General features: G+C 36.5%; 1 protein-coding gene across 3 annotated transcripts in view; it reads left to right on the top strand.

Annotated features, from left to right (window-relative positions):
• LOC105217953 (tyrosine-protein kinase Dnt) overlaps window positions 1–18,038 on the top strand; it is a 150,153-nt gene that overhangs the window by 123,249 nt on the left and 8,866 nt on the right. The gene's annotated exons all lie outside the window — the stretch shown is intronic.

Raw genomic sequence — 18,038 nt, 5'->3', positions numbered from 1 at the left:
TCCATCGCAGTAGAGGTCGTCTTCTTCCGCGTCTTCCTCCAGCGGGTACTGCATCGAACACTTTTAGTGCTGGAGTGTTTTCATCCATCCGTACAACATGACCTAGCCAGCGTAGCCACTGTCTTTTTATTCGCTGAACTATGTCAATGTTGTCGTATAAATCGTACGCTCATCGTTCCATCGTCTGCAGTATTCGCCGTTGCCAATCTTTAGAGGACCATAAATCTTGCCTTTCTCTCGAAAACCCCAAGAGTCGTCTCATCGGATGTTGTCATCAATAATGAGCGACTTGTAGAGTTTGATTTTGGTTTGTACCCTGATACCTAAGTTGTAAATCCATTATATTTTTGTCTGTCACAATTTTTGAGCTTTGTAAACATTTTTACATAATACCTTTATACATTTGTATCAATATTAGGTTATGACATCGTGTAATATTAAATTTCCTTCCGACCTTATGCTTCCAAAAAGTATCGCAAGTTCCATCTTCCATTTTGGAAGGTATTTCTAGAACCTGGTAGGCTCCTTTGGACTTGCTATAAGAAAAAATATAATAAAGGAGAGGTTGAAAAAGTGATCATAATTATGCTCATCATATTTTAAGCGAATTCCAATTATATACTAGTTTAGAACTTGGTGTCCAATAACTTTTAAATTGGAACATTGTTTCAACTTCCTCAGCGCATGCTCTACATTTTGTTGACTCCCATTTTCATGAAAGTGTTAGCAGTTTGGTCGGTCCATCATCTACACTCCTCAAACTTGTTTCGTGGAACATAGCGTATTGGTGCGATTCGAAGACCAGAAGTCTTTATCTAAAATCCATTGCAATCTTATTGAATCGCGTTAGTTTTCTAGTAAACATCAAGTTCCATTTTAACCTTTGTTGCGTCGCTAAATGCGCCTTGTTACTTTATTACTTTACTTTGTGTTATTCCTCCACCGGATGCAACTAGTTTGCTGCTATGTTTAGCGCTATCTTTTTACACTTCTTTGTTTTGACGTTTAATTCGCCACTTGGCAATATTCTTTGTTTGTTACATTTATGATTCTTTCACTTTTTACGCTTGCGCTTTGGGTTTATTTTCCGTTGTTGTTTTAGTGTGACCGCCGTTTCCATCACTGCTATTGCTGTCATCATTTGCAATCTATATTTTTTTTTTTTTGCTTTACACAACCATCAACGCTCCAATAGTTTCTGTAACAATTCAATTTGGTCCTGTCGTCAACGTTCCTGCCCCTGCCCATTTGCCATATACAATGATAGACCTGCTGGCTTACAATTTTGTTTCCTCCTCACTGTCATTTCTTACGACCATCTGTTTGTTTGTATGTGTTCATATTTCTGCTGTTTTTTCTGTTGCCGTTTGGCGGTATCTGCGTCTGTTGTTATTGGTGCTATTGTCATTGGCAACAATAAACGATTTTTTATTGGTTCTGGCATTGTTATCTTATGATCCTCGCTGATGGTTTTATTATGCACAGGGCATGGCTTAGCATAAATTTATGAAATTAACAGTTTTACCACCTCATTCCCGCTCTGGCGCTGGTGCCAGCGTATTGAAACATATTTTTATTATTATTTTTTATTAGTAAGCGTTCGCGTTTTTATACCCGTCTGTGTGCGCAATTTAAAATTCTACAATGCCAAGAACGAGAATTGTGATTTTCGAATAATGCGCGTGCGGCGAAATGAAATCCTGGTTGACAGTTTATGATTTTCTTAGAAAATAAATAAATATTTGAGTTGAATAATTTAAACGCAAATTGAATGGTGATTTGGCGTCACACCTACCTCATCACGCATTTACTAAATATTTATTAATAAAACTATAAAATATTTATGGTTTCGTGAATCACCTGGCCTTAACATACATACCATATATACAAAAGTATGTGTACGCGCATAACGGTAGCATAATGAATTACTGTCTGCGATCACAATACGAATATGGTTAATTAAATAATAGCGGCATTACCTGTTTTGAAAATAATTAATAAAATTATTTTGATTAGGAACAGACTAAGAATTCTCTCTGGCGGTTGGATTATCAGCTTAAATAATGGAAAGCAAACTTAAAATTTAAAAAAAATTTAGTTCACAATAATTTATCAAATTAAGGGGTTAGGTGGGTTTTAGAGGCTGAAAATAAGAGTATTTTTACAATCATATATTTCATTTAAAAAACTCAGCATATCAAAGATCATACAGCCTTGGCCAAAAGTATTAGGCACCCCATTAATTACTGAATTTTTTGTTTTAACAAGTGAAATAATGAAGTTTTATTAGTAAAACAGTGAAAATACAATGAATTAGTGAAAATAACATTAAAAAAAAATTAAAAAAAAAATAATAATAATTTTTATAAAATATTTTTTGATCTTCTTAAAAATGACAATCTTTAGTTTTAGCTTAATTTTTTTTTTTTAATTCGTTTCGTTTTAATTCGTTATTCGTTTAATCAACAGTTAGATACCCATGTAAGACATTTACAAAGAGAAGTGGTAACTTTGATAGCCACATTTGAGAATACATGTATTTTAATGGGGAGCCTAATACGTTTGGCCAAGGCTGTATGTACATGTTTAAAAGGTATTTTGTGAAATTTGTAAAAGTCGTAATAAAAATAAAAAAATCATTTGTTCATAAATTAATCTTACTTCCGCCGTCTTAGAATCTTACTCGGATCGATTTGATATTTTTGGATAATATTTTAAATTTGCTATCCGATTTAATTGGAGCAAGGAGTTCCTAATCGTCAGATTTAATAAATTGTTATTTACGCACGGTTAAATCAGAGAGTTACACATCTTATCGGCTAATATCAATGATCTTTCCAAATGTATATGAGGACCATAACCTCAAACGGATATAGATTTGGTGTATTAGCATCTAACTATTTATTTGTAGTTATAATATATATACATAGCTCTAAATCAAAAAGATAGATAAAAGCTTTTAAAACCATCATTCGGCTAATATGTATTAGTTGGGCCAGATAAAATTCTGAAGATCGTCCATCCAGGGAGCAGTTAAAAAAACAGAATATTCCCCTGTGACACAAAACTTTAATAATATCTTCATTTGTATTATTCGCTCTTTGGCAATATATATTCCATTTCAGTATTTTGTTCTTCAGGGCTGCAGTTTGTTTTAATTATAAATTTTTAATAATTAATTTTTTATACCACTTCATTTCATCTAAACTGTACCATTATTCTCCCAACTGTTTCTTGAGTAGACTTGAAAAATCTTTCTTCTTGCATTCTTTCAGCGAACGTTGTACTACATCCAAAATATATAAAGTCAAAGGAGGTCGCTTGCCCATTTTTAGTAATGACTGATAATGTCTTCAATTTGACAGGGGTTGAACCGAAACCAGGTTTTTCAAGAATTTCTTCCCTTAAATGTTTAAGTAATGCTGTTCCAAGCTCTTTGTATCTTTTAGAATCCAATCTTCTCCCAGTACTTTTATTTGACCATATTGCATACCATACCATACATATATGTATATATCATAATACTCCTTTTCTGTTATGAAATTAATAAAGCTATATTTTTCTGGGTAAAAATGCCCAGTTTTAAAACGGACGCTTTTTTACTTCGAAACTATATCGCTCAGATCATAATCCAAGTGAAGAAATTGTGTATATTAAGAAAAATACTGCATACTTAGTTTAAGAAAAGAATAAAAATGTAAATATCCTCTTTTGAAAAGACACTGCTCATATATAATCTGGACTCGTAAGTTCACTTGTTGACATTTTTATCTTTGTAGACCATTGGGTTCTCTATCACACTATCTACTTTATCTTTAAATTGATTCTTACATTTTCTAATATGTCAAAGTTTTCTAGTACAAACTTAGATTTCATATGATACTTCTCATAGATATATATGTATAGATATAAATATATAGTATGTGTGTATGCATGTTCCTGGTAGTGGTAACTAGGCCACAATCCGCATCAAAGCCAGCGATTAATTTCTAGTACTGCTTTCGTTCGCGTTTCACTTTGACGATAAAAATGCGTTCTTCTTTTTTAATTTCTGCCTTGTATTGCGCCTTTTGTGTTCGTAAATGTTTTGCACATACAAACGTACAGGCATTGATCGCAAATCCCGTTTACAGTGTGCAAATGTTCGCATCTTTGCTGCTCCAATTAACATATCCTTAAGCAAAATGGAAAATCATGTAAGACCGATTGCATACATATATATGGTCCGGGTGTATATGTATACTGTATGCACTATAAATATTTTTCAGGACATAGTTAATAAGCGTTTATAAAGCGGCAGCGAGAGTATATGTATATAGTAAAAAGTAGTGGCGGACGATACTCGATGCGCCACAAAGCGCACTACAGCCGGTTGTGCCTGCCATCGACGCCTTATTGTGCCGACAAGTGTATGAGTATGCGTTAAATCGTGCTTTTATCTCATTATCTTGGAGTCCAGTTTCCGTCAATTTAGCACTTTTGCTTTCACTGCTGAGTAACTGAGTATTTCGCAAGTCGACACGTTTGCCTTCTTAGCGCAATTTCCGGCAGTTGCCTCTCTCTCGATGTCCATATTAAAATTGGACTTATGTTGTGCTGGTTTTCATTTGTTGTTGTTGGCGCGAGCTCACTTAATTGGACGACAGTGTGAGTTTGGTTTAATGAAGAACGCGTAATTCATACCAAGAGGCGATTTGCTTGACTTTCAAGTTTTAATGCTAAAGTCAAATTTCATAACGATCTGAATTGTGAGTGAGTTATAACGCCACATCTCTAAGATTCTTAAAAGCTTATAACATAGTAAGCATATTTAAGTGTGTTAGAATTTGAAATATAATCGGCATCTCAAACTCACTGCGTACCGCTGCAGCCGAAACAATTGGGTTTCGGCAACGACAAAAAACAAGCTGGTACGATGAGGAGTGCCGTCTCGCAGCGGAGAGAAAACAGACTGCCTACCTCGCAACGTTGCAAACGACCACAACACGTGCGGGATGGGATAGATACCGAGAGCTGAAGAGGGAAGCGAGACGCATCTGCAGACAAAAAAAGAAAGAGGCCGAAATGCGTGAGTACGAAGAGCTTGAGAAGCTGGCAGACAGAGGGAATGCTCAAAAATTTTATGAAAAAATGAAGCGACTTAACGAAGGTTTCAAGACCGGAGCATCCTCATGTAGAGACCAAGGTGGTAATCTGGTAACCGATGTCCAGGGCATACTGGGATTATGGAGGGAACACTTCTCCGACCTGCTGAATGGCAGTGAGAGTACAACACCAGGAGATGGCGAACCCGATCCCCCAATCGATGACGATGGAACAGATGTTCCATTACCCGACCATGAAGAAATTCGAATAGCAATTACCCGCATATCGCATATCGCATACAAGGTTCTATCGAGCGTACTGTGTGAAAGACTAAAGTCCACCGTCAACAAACTGATTGGACCTTATCAGTGTGGCTTTAGACCTGGAAAATCGACAACTGACCAGATATTCACCATGCGCCAAATTTTGGAGAAGACCCGTGAAAAAAGGATCGATACACACCACCTTTTTGTCGATTTTAAAGCTGCTTTCGACAGCACGAAAAGAAGTTGCCTTTACGCCGCGATGTCTGAATTTGGTATCCCCGCAAAACTAATACGGCTGTGTAAATTGACGTTGAGCAACACCAAAAGCTCCGTCATGATTGGGAAGGACCTCTCCGAGCCGTTCGATACCAAACGAGGTTTCAGACAAGGTGACTCACTATCGTGCGACTTCTTTAACCTGATGCTGGAAAAAATTATAAGAGCTGCAGAGCTAAACCGAGAAGGTACAATCTTCTACAAGAGTGTACAGCTCCTGGCGTACGCCGATGATATCGATATCATCGGAAGCAACAACCGCGCCGTTTGTTCTGCTTTTTCCCGCATGGATAAGGAGGCGAAGCGAATGGGTCTGGAGGTGAATGAGGACAAGACGAAATATCTCCTGTCATCAAACAAACAGTCGGCGCATTCGCGTCTTGGCTCCCACGTCACTGTTGACAGTCATAACTTCGAGGTCGTAGATAATTTCGTATACCTGGGAACCAGCATCAACAACACGAACAATGTCAGCCTCGAAATCCAGCGCAGAATAACTCTTGCCAACAGGTGCTACTTTGGACTGAGTAGGCAATTGAACAGTAAAGTCCTCTCTCGACGAACCAAAATCAAGCTCTACAAGTCGCTTATCATTCCCGTCCTTTACGGTGCAGAAGCTTGGACGATGTCAACATCAGATGAGACGACACTAGGAGTTTTCGAGAGGATTTATGGTCCTCAGAACATTGGCAACGGCGAATACCGCAGACGATGGAACGATGAGCTGTACGAGTTATACGACGACATTGACATAGTTCAGCGAATAAAAAGACAGCGGCTACGCTGGCTAGGTCATGTTGTCCGAATGGACGAAAACACTCCAGCCCTGAAAGTGTTCGATGCAGTACCCGCCGGAGGAAGCCGAGGAAGGGGAAGGCCTCCACTCCGTTGGAGGGACCAGGTGAAGAGCGACCTGGTTACACTTGGGATCTCCAACTGGCGCCGAACTGCGAAGGAGAGAGAGAGGTGGCGCACTATCGTCGATTCGGCTATAACCGGCTAAACGGTTGCAACGCCAATCACATACATAAAAATTTAAATATATTAAAAAATGATTGAACGATTTAAATAACACATTATAGACTAATAGGTGGCGCGAAAGTCAAATTATTACACATACTGGCAAGGGAAAGTGAACCATACGAAATATCGATTATTAGAGTAAGAATTTTACACTGACGATTATTTATAAGTTCTGATCAATGACTACAATCAAAATTGATCATGCACCTATATCGAATGTACGAAACGATTTTGAACGAAGCCAAAATAAATGATCCGAAGTCATAATTCACCACCAAAAAATTGGATTAAATTATCGATTGTGCCGCAATCTTCGTTAGATACATTAAAATCGAAGTCGAATCTACACAGTCTAATGTTATAGATCAAGATCCTTATTTTAAACAGTTTTTGAAAAAGATAAAATTGAACAAGAAATCTTGGAAAGCTTCGAAAAATATTTTTGTATTTTTTGTAAAGAATTTGATATCGGTAGTAACATAAAAACAAGTAAGGAAGGGCTAAGTTCTGGTGTAACGGAGCATTTTATACTCTCGCAAATTATTTATTTAACTTTATTAAGATAACACACAATTTGACCACGTATTCGGCATAAAGTCCACTAAAATAACGAAAATCAACGAAACCATGTATATGGGGGATGAGGTAATTCCTGCACCTTTTTCAATTGTTTTTACCATTCTGTTATGTTCTATCCAATATTATATGCTCACTGAATTTTATTAAGATATCTCACATTTTAACCGATAAATACGGTATCCATTGGAAGTTTGAAAATTTACAATAAAATTTTGGGTGTTTGGTGTTTTCTCTGTAACTTGTTGTGAGAGTATAAATATCGTCCGTGTTAAAATCCCGTATATTAGATCATTTCCGGATAGTGATCGCTACTTAGTTGGTAATAAATTTCCTTCAAAACTAGCATCAAGTTATATGTAGACATCCTTGTTCAAAAATTACTTAGCTCCAAATTCGCTCAATTCAAAATTTTTGCGTGAAGGTTCGAAAACACCACGCACAATGTGTCTTTATTCGTTATCGCATTTGCCCATTTTGCGTACTGTGTCGTAGACAGAGGCGCCTCAATTCGCCATGCCGCAACTTTAGTAATGCGCACACGCTTGTCACAGGATGTGTCAGGCGCGCCAATGCAAATGCTGTTGACATCAAACCTGATGCTGTTAGTGTTGTCGAAAGCTTGCTACGCGTGTGATTTGCACTCCCTCACCTCAGCGCGCTCACAGCCGTCAATACTGTTTTTGATTTTACGCTGCCTATGATGATGATGTTGTCTTTCACCTTTCGCTCGCGCTAAACCACATAGTAAGCTTAAACTTGTATACTAGTTTCTATGCCAGCCTGCATCGAAAAACCCTGCCGGTCTGTTGGTGTTGCTGTTGCTGTAGCTCTTTGCTTTGATTGTTGTTGTAATTGTGGTGTCATTCGGTGAAAGGTAGATGGCAATAGGTGTGAATTTGCGAAAAGTGCAAAAACATTTTTAGATCTTGTCTGCGTTGGCTCATCATCATTGCTGTATTTTTGGTTATAACCAAACTTCCGCCGCCACAGCTGCTTCTACTACAGCTCCCACTTCTGCGCTTGCATGTCAATTGCTATTACTATCTGCTATGCTGCGTTGGTTTCTCTCCAACTCGAATTGCTTTGATGTGCGTTTACAGTTGCGCTCACACAGCCGAACTCTCTGCGTTGTCAGCGGCTTTCAAAGAGTTTCGCTTCACACCTTTTCGGGGGTGACAATATAGCATTAAAGCGGATTAAAAACGTAATAGACGTCTTAGCTCCGTGGTATTGTGTGGTGTGAGAAATGGATAAGTGAAAAAGGCGAGTAGTAGAAGGACGCGGCGACACACTTCACCACATTGCCACAGCCTCTCAACGAGTTTTGCGGAAATTACTTTCCTTTATTAAGTGCGAAGGCTTGACTGGCTGCGCATTTGTGGCGTCGCCGTGCCATTCGTTGTCACTTCGACTCAGGTGACAATGCGGCAAAGTAGGTGCAATGCAAAGTTTCGCAATGTAACGAGCACCGAGTAGATACGCCTTGTAGGCGGTAAGCAGCGAGTCGTAAGCCGCTTGTCAGCGTTGCTACGACTCTCCGTCTGACTGTAGACTCTGCGTTGCTCTAAGTGCAAATGTATTTGGACTGATTGAGATTTGTTACAATTTTGTGTTTATTGAATTTGGCCTGCTTGCTTACATTTTATAGGAAATGAAGTCAATACGTTGTCGATATTCATTATTTGCATGCAGAGCGCGTAGTGCGCCAAAGCTTTGTCATTAGCCCACAAAGTTCCTGCCTTTGTTGGTGTATTTTCGATTGTTTGCAAATAGAAGTGAATTAATCAATTTCAGTGCTAGATTAAAAGTAATCGTGTAATATTTGCAATGAATACATTTTTAGCGACAAGGCCGAGACGTTTCTTTCGGCGCTTATTAAATTTCGGTGACTCACTTAAGTAGTTATGTGAGATTCAAAATTTCAAAACATGAAACAAAAATTAATTCTAATTAAATAGTACAATATGTTTGACATATTATGCAAAAATGTCAAATCGATCCGACTAAAATATTCAAAGAGTCGGTGGCCACGATTTCTTGAAATTTTATGAAGCGATTTTGTTCAAAGTTTTCACACGTTTTTGAAATAACATTATCTAGTTAATAAACGATTTTTTATTTTTATTACATATTTTCATTTTTATTTTTATTACAACTATTTTATTTTTTTTTCGTTCATTATCTAGATTTATCCATGTACTATTGAAATAGTTTTGATTTATTGATTTTGGATGAACCAATAATGAATTATGATATCCACGACAAGAGCTTTGTATTTACGCGTTATGGGAGATGAGGTACCTAAGGCTGAGCTTTCGGAATTTTTAAATAAAAATTTCACAAAATACTGTTTAACCCTCATTTTTACTGATGGGCCCAGCCAGAACTTTTTGAACTTTAAATCACTATTTCATATACTAGTACACACGTTTATGTTTCAATACTTCATGATATCCTAGATGATATATTTTAGTATGATTTTGTGTATATATATATTTATAAAAATTGATAAATAGTTTTTAAATTATAGTTTTCAACCGAAAAGTCATATTGAGTACTAATGGGTCTGGCCAGACCTATGCGCACATTACGCAACGGGAACATACTTTTGTATGAATTGGAATACTCTCTTGTTATTCTATTCATGATTTGTTTTGCTCATTTGAATTTAAAGTTCCGTTATCAAAAACATTGTTGGTTTTCACATGTTAGATGTTGTCATTTCAAGTTAAAAGTGAAAAGTGATGTTCACATTCAAGTAAAGAATAATCGGTGGTATTCTGTGAAAGTGTGTATTTATTGAATAAAAATGAGTAAAATAGATTTCATATATGATAATGTGCCGCGTAGTGATCCAAATTTTTATGACTTGGTTGCAAATGCTTTGGCAGAAGAGATTGAAAACAACAGTGAAAATGATGATAATGATCTTGATTTCGGCGCCTCAGAAATAGAAAATGAGTTGGAATTTGACGTTTCAGATGTTGAAGCTGAACATGAAATTGAAGTCGCTGAAGAATATAGTAGCACAGAGAGCGACGATGATTTGAATACTGATGAAGGTAACAACTTTATTGGCAAAGATGGGACCGTTTGGAGTAAGGCAGCACCTCAAAGTAGTCGTGTTCGCTCCTGGATCGACTATCATATCATGTTCGCCTGTTCAAGTTTTCGATGCGTTTTTTACACCAAACATAGCATACATCATTGTAAGCGAAACCAACAATTACGGTACGGAAAAAACCAATGAATGGAACTTTAAAAATCCCAACAAATTGAAAGAATGGCAAAAATTTACAGAAACGGAGCTCAGAGGTTTTCTAGGCATTCTTATAGCAGCAGGAGTCAGCAATAACAATAGTCAGGCTGCGTCAGTTTTATGGAAAACAAACCAATTGCAAATTTTCAGAGCAACGATGTCTTACCGTCGGTTTTTGACCATATCCCGTTATATACGATTTGATGACGGTCGCACTAGACCTTTCCGCTTAGAAACAGATAAAGCGGCACCTATACGAGATATTTGGAACTTTCTAAATGCAAATCTCCTATCGAGAAAGAACGAAATTTACTCAGTACATACATTCAAAACCGGCTAAGTACGGTATAAAAATATGGTGAGCTTGTGACGCAAAAACTTATTATCCTTTGAGTGGAAATATCTATACCGGAAAAGAACCCAACGAAGGGAGAGCAAAGAACCAAGAGGAAAATGAGCTTATACGTTTGGTTTCAAAAAGCTCATTTCTTTTCATAAAGGAAAATTAATTCTATTTTAATCTTTTATTTGCTTTTCGTGAATACTTTATTTGAGTTTTTAAAATGTTATTTGAAATAAAAAAATTAAAGTTTCTCCAAAATGATGTTAGTTTTGCTTTTGGGTCCAGCCAGGCCCATTGGTACTCTATATGACAATCCAAGTATCCGTCAAAATGAGGGTTAAATATGCAACTTTTATATGCTGAATGGTTTTCTATTAAAGTTAAAGTACCCTTGTTCCATTCTTTGAAACCCACCTAACAACGGCTCACAGTTAAGAAAATTAAAAAGTAGGCTACTAGATTATGTCAACCCTTTACCGTTGCCAGAATAAGTTACAGTTTGGTCTATACTTTTTATACTCTCGCAACAAAAGTTGCTAAGAGAGTATTATAGTTTTGTCCACATAACGGTTGTTTGTAACACCCAAACCTAAACGAGTTAGATATGGTGATCAGGGTGACGAGTAAAGTTCAAATCCGGATGTCTGTCTGTCCGTCCGTCCGTGCAAGCTGTAACTTGAGTAAAAATTGAGATATCTTAATGAAACTTGGAACACGTGTTCCTTGGTACCATAAGAAGGTTAAGTTCGAATATGGGCGGAATCGGACCTCTGCCACGCCCACAAAATGGCGATAACCAAAAACACATAAAGAGCTATAACTAAGCCATAAATAAAGTTATGAAAATAAAATTTGGAACATAGGATCGCATTAGGGAGGGGCACATTTGAATGTAATTTGTTTGGAAAAGTAGGCGTGACCTCGCCCCCAAATAGGCTTTTTGTATATATCTTTCAAACCAATAAAGCTATATAAACCAAACTTTCTGCAGTCGTTCTTTTACCCGGTTCCTTATACAGTCCAAAAATGAAAGAAATTGGATAATAACCACGCCCACCTCCCATAAAAACGTGATGTTGAAAATGACTAAAAGTGCGTTAACTTACTAACGAGAAACGTCAGAAACACCAAATTTTACATAAGAAATGGCAGAAAGAAGCTTCACTGAGATTTTTTTACAAAATGGAAAATGGGCGTGGCGTCGCCCACTAATGGACCAAAAGCCATATCTCAAGAACTACTCGACAGATTTCAATGAAATTCGGTATATAATATTTTCTTGACACCCTGATGCCACTATGGCCGAAATCGGTTCACAACTACGTCTACTTCCCATATAACTCAATTTTGAATCCTTCTGATTCGTTCACTTTATAATGTATACATAAGGAACCGATAAAGATAGCGAAATAAAACTTTACACAAATACTGTAATTGAGCTGTGAAATCACTTGTGGAAAAATTGTCAAAATCGAATCATGACTTTTCAAGGCCCTTGATATCAAACATGAAGAACTCAGTGCCTAAGGGTAATTTTTCACCGAAAATATAAGTAGATCTCTAAATAAATTGCGAGAGTATAAAATGTTCGGTTGCACCCGAACTTAGCCTTTCCTTACTTGTTAAAACTGATGATGAGACCAACATTCTTGGCAATGGTGGGTTAGTTTCATCAATCAGCAATCAATATCAATATAATGATTTTAACTAGAAATATGCTTGGGGATTATTATTTATATCCATTAGAAATCTTGTAATAATTTTCTATAAGCTTGCGTTAGTCCTTAATCAGAAATTAATATTTAATCCACATTGATTTTGTCCCACTGCACTATCTACATACAAATTTGTGTTTTGTACTGCTTACATCGACGCTACCAGCACGGCTCAACCATTTTTATGCTCACCTGTTCGTCAAATTCATTTAAATGTTGAAGGCGTAGCGCATTTCCGTCTTTATCGTTTAATCTTATTCACTTTGCTTTCGCTTTTTCTTGCTGCCTTTTGCATTTATTACATTCATGTGCCACTGTCGTTTTGCCGTCCGGTTTTTCTTTTCTTTTGATTTCTTTGGCTTTGGCTTAAAATCCTTTTTACTTTGATTACTTTTTGCATTTTGCGGCTGCGGACCGCACTCTGCTGGTGCCACAAAAGCGCTTTCAATTCCTTCTTTCGCTTTTGACACACACTTCCTTTAATTGTTTCTGCTTTGACTTCGTAACAAAAAAGTTTACACTTGCTTCTCTCACTTATTAGTTTAAGGTAAGTCTGTGTAAGAAGTTCTTTCAAGTTGCGAGAGCGTAGTCCTTCTGCTGTGCCCAGCCTTAAGTCCGACACATTAATTTTCCTATTAGCCATATTCACACTTGGCCATTAAGTAACTTTTATTGGCTGCATGAAGTGTTTCCCACAATTGTTAATTTCTACTTCAGCTCCTCGCACGTCGTAAGCGTACGCTCTCCCACACATCATGCACCACTTGACCGTCTTCATACTCGCAGTCGCCGGCAATCCTCATTCGTTGCTATTAATGCTTAAGTGCTTAATTGTTGTGTTACAAAATTGCTTTGTCAATATTTTCATATAAGCACCCGAGTGAAGGTTTTCACATCATTTCCCCGCGCTGTCGCCGTGGCAAGGTGGTCTGTGTGCGCACACATATGTGTGTTTGGGTGTGCGCATTGAAGCGTGCCGTTAGCCATCAACCCACTCATTAAGCGCCTCACCATCAACCGCAATTAAGCTTTTAACATTGGCCAAAGCACACACACCAACAAGCACATGAACGCATACAAGAGGATGTGCATGAGTAAGTGCCTATCATTCACACAACAGTGGCACTACGTACATATATATCATATATCGTTGCAAGCATGCTGTGTGTGTGGGTACATTTCCATGCTTCATTGTGGCATATGTGCGGACGTAAGTGGTAATATTGCGTCTGACGTGCATGCAGTTGATAAGGATATCGATTGTGCCACGTTGACTGGCCTATCTTTCCGCTGTACACTCTCATCTCGGCCCAACCTGTTTGCTCTAGCTCGCAACTCCCTCATAATTTTCCATATAATATCATGTGTCGAAGCGAAGCCCGACAATGTGGCTTTCGTTAAACTCTCTAATGCCAGCATAACCTTATTATTCATATTGTATATATAATATATATGTATGTAAGTACTACTTGCTTAATGTATAAATAGCAATTCATGAGGAAGGAGTTTTCCATCGAATTTATAAGGATAACATGACAGGCGAATCCTTAAAAATGTGTAGGACTATAAGATTAAAAAGCAAAGGTGATTCGACAAAGCAATATATTGTTGTGGTTATTTTGAGAAATCCTTTTGAGTTGACACTACTTGGTCGGAGCAAATACCAAATTATTTCCGATTATGTAGACCCGACTGTGGTGGAACGGGTTAAATATTAATCATTTTATGAACAAATAAGCATGTTTATAACGATGTCTAATATAAATCACACCTATTATTAACCTTTCTTTTCATCACAATCGCAGTTGAAACTTAAACTTCTAGAGAGTTGACTTACGAAAAAGATGTAAAAAACGCTCTCTGCCAGTATAATTAGGCTACTAAGTGGCTATAGGAATAAGTTTCGCAAAATTTATGGATCATTAGATCTCCAATATAAATAATGTGAGCATAATGGTTACATATACTAATGTTTGGTCAAGTATATTCTGCTAATTGTGGAGCGGGTTCTAGTTCGAGTAATGAAGGGCTAGTTCGATGCGGCCCGGTGTGGGATTTAACATCAGAAACAGTACTAACGAATGTTTGACATCGCCTGGCATGAGATGCTTGCTGTAAGATCACATTTTCAGGTGGTTAGCCGAATACAGGACAACAAAATCTTATTACGATTCTCTAAGAATTGTTGTTCATTCTTAAATCGGAGACTAGGTCCACCATCAAGTCAATATTGTCTTTTGGGTGTGACAAAAATTTTTCAATTATGTATATTGCTTCCCAGATACTGAATATTACGACTTGCAAAAATAATAATTAATGTGTTAGATATTAATAAAATGACTAAATTCGGATCCATTAGCCTCAACATACCCAAAATAAATTAAATACATTTTTCATTATTTCGCTTAATTTCATGCCGATTTTATTGGTAAAATTTCGACTTTTTTCAGTAAAGTGGAGTGAAAATATGTTCTTGACGTCAGTGTGTTCCCATACTTATCCTATACTAAATATATATACTCCGATTCACAATTTCGTTTCATAATGAATATTTCATTCGAAACAACATTTTTATTATAAATATACTATATATGTATATATATATAGATTCTTACAATGTTCGTGCCGAACATAAATTTATTTGATAAACACTGGTGTTTGTTAGTGCATTATATTGTGTATTTTCTCAATAATTTGCACAAAATTAATTGGATTATGAATTCCTAGAATATTTAGGCAACTTTATATTTTCAGTATCCTGTAAATGCTGTCGCCATTAGTTCCCAATACACGGACACCATTTCCAAATACTAATTTTCAGTTGTTTATTTAATGTTATGAAACAATAACAAAAGATTTACACTGCCACTACACGAATAGAAAAGGAATTTTATTACTAACACGTACATATATATATATGAATAAAGGCAAGTACCTTGTAGGAAAAACGGCACTTATTCCGAAAGGTATATTGTCGCCTATGGGCTGCTAATTTACATACTATATGTGCTTTCATTTAATTTAAAAAATTATATTCACTTTTTTTTTAATATATGCAATGAGAATATATTTCATTTAAACAATTCATCATATCAAATATACATACATATTTAACAAATCGATATTTATCATATTCTAAAATCAATAAACCAAAAATATTTCGATAGTATATGCATAAATCTAGTTGATGAACGAAGGAAAAAGAAAATATTAAAATTTGAATTTTTGACAGAATTTGAACTAAAACTTTTTTGGTCAAATTATTGCCATATATTTGCCCGAAATCCTCGTTCATTAACTGGATAATGTTATTTAAAAGCTGTGTGCAAAATTTGGACAAAATCGCTTCATAACTTTTCGTGTCCAACTACTTAAAAAATTAAGATTTGAGATAAACACTTGAAGTTTTAAATTTAAACTGACTTGGTCTGGTGGGCAGAACTTACAAATTTCTTTCTCTTAGAATTTTACTCGGATCGATTTGATATATTTGGATAATATTTTAAACATATTTTACTATTTAAAAATATAATTTTTTTTTTTTTAATTTTGAAACTCACCCACAGTTCACACACTGATACTTCTTCATTTTACTAGCAATTGGAACGATGACGTCCACTTATCATTTATTTACATTTCTTCTATAAAAATTGTCTTGAAATAAGAGTCCAATTTACTCAAAAAAATTTGCAGACATCACTTTTTTATCCTCGAGTTTTGTAAAAGTTGCTAGGTCATTTTAATGAGTTTCTTCGGAGTAATCTCGGCATTACTTTACGCACCTTTTAATTAAGTTGCATACGAAATAATCTTGGAGTGCATTCCATTAAAACCATTCCAATTTATCAGATATGTTTATATTCTAATTTTTTAGATTATATTTTAGTACTAAATTATGCCTACGGGGTTTTAACCGCGAGAGCAGCATGAATACCACAATATATGAATATAGTATATACATATATATTAATAGATGTTTGCAATATGTGCACTGTTGGCGCAAAACTGGAACAACTGTGCATTTAGAAAATGAATAAATGCGAAAATTTACTATCTCCAGACATTGCGGACAGTCTACAGGAACATGGTACAATCACGCCACAGCGTACTGGCCACATTCGCGTGCATTAAATGCTGTCTAGAATGAGAGTTATTTTTAATTAGTTTGTTAGAAATTGTGCCGCAAGACCGGATGGAGGGCGCACAATAAATGCTTATGATACACTTACATAAATATATATACAGTTATAATTTATATTCTCAATGCAGTGCTTAAATGGAGCTTGCGTTGCGAGAGGAGCAACAGAGTGCAACGGGCGTGTTTTGAAAAAATTTGTCTGAGTTGAAATGGAAAGTTTGTAACACTTGAACCTCGCACTTGTGGTCCACAAGCTGTCCGCGGCGCGAAAGCTGAGTAAGAGTGCATTTCTGCTGACAAATCGCTAGCATTCTCTTCTACTTTCGGTAGTGCTAGATAAGTTACAGACTATGCTGTTGAGTTGGCTTTCATTGTATTCGTACAACAGAGTGACGTCGATGCGACAAATACGTGTTTCTCCAGTATTTGAAATGCCATCAGCACATGCTACGCCTGGTCGAGGAAGGGATGTGCTCCTAGCGCCATAACTGCTTACAGTCAAACCTACAAACTGGCACATGTATGCATTTTAAAGTGTGAAAGTGGAATTGCCCGCCACTTTTGAACACCATTAGAGGTTCGCACTTTCCATTGAATTGACGTTTTTGCGTTTTTATTGGCTGATTGGCTGGCAGACAACCTAGAGTACGAAATGTCAAGTAACTGTAATGTTTTACTTTCAGACTCCGCATAATCGTAAGATGTGAATCAAGGCCGAAGCAGGTGGTGCTGGTAATCAGCTTGTCGCATGCTCTCTACTTTAACAAGTGATGGAAAGTTCTCTTTGAGATGTGCGTCTGCTGCGACAATCAAATTGTATGGCAAAGTTTGTCCAATTAGATTGTCGAAATTCGGTGCCGTCTCCGTTGATGTGTCTGCTGTAGCACAGTGGTACTTCAATTGAGAAAAATCGACTAATTGTCGCTTGGCTTCTGAAGTCTCCGAAGTCGAATAATAGAAACTTGTTTTATCCATTGTCAAATAGGTATTCAAAGGAATATTCAGGATTATTACTATATCGGCTCTGAACTCTGTTCAGCTTTCGGTTCAACTCAAATATTCATGACCAGTCCAACACGTTTTGATGTCTTCAAGACGGTATAATAGTAAAGTTAGGTTAGGTTAGTAGGCAGATTTCTACATATGTAGGAGGTTCTCACTTGGACAGTTTTGAGCGCAGTCTTTTGTGATACCAATAAACTCCTAATGGATCTAATATACTCTTATGCTTCGGTAAACCGCTTGGAGTCTGTTATAATAGTTACTAAATAGAATTTTTAAATACATGCAAGTCAAATGGTACTTGAGATCGGTAATTTAGTTAGTTTAATTTAGACATATTTTAATGAGTTAT

This window comes from Zeugodacus cucurbitae, chromosome 3, assembly GCF_028554725.1.
Source record: "Zeugodacus cucurbitae isolate PBARC_wt_2022May chromosome 3, idZeuCucr1.2, whole genome shotgun sequence".
Classification (NCBI taxonomy): domain Eukaryota; kingdom Metazoa; phylum Arthropoda; class Insecta; order Diptera; family Tephritidae; genus Zeugodacus; species Zeugodacus cucurbitae.
Note: the sequence above shows the minus strand (reverse complement) of the source record. Positions and strands in the feature narration are given on the sequence as shown.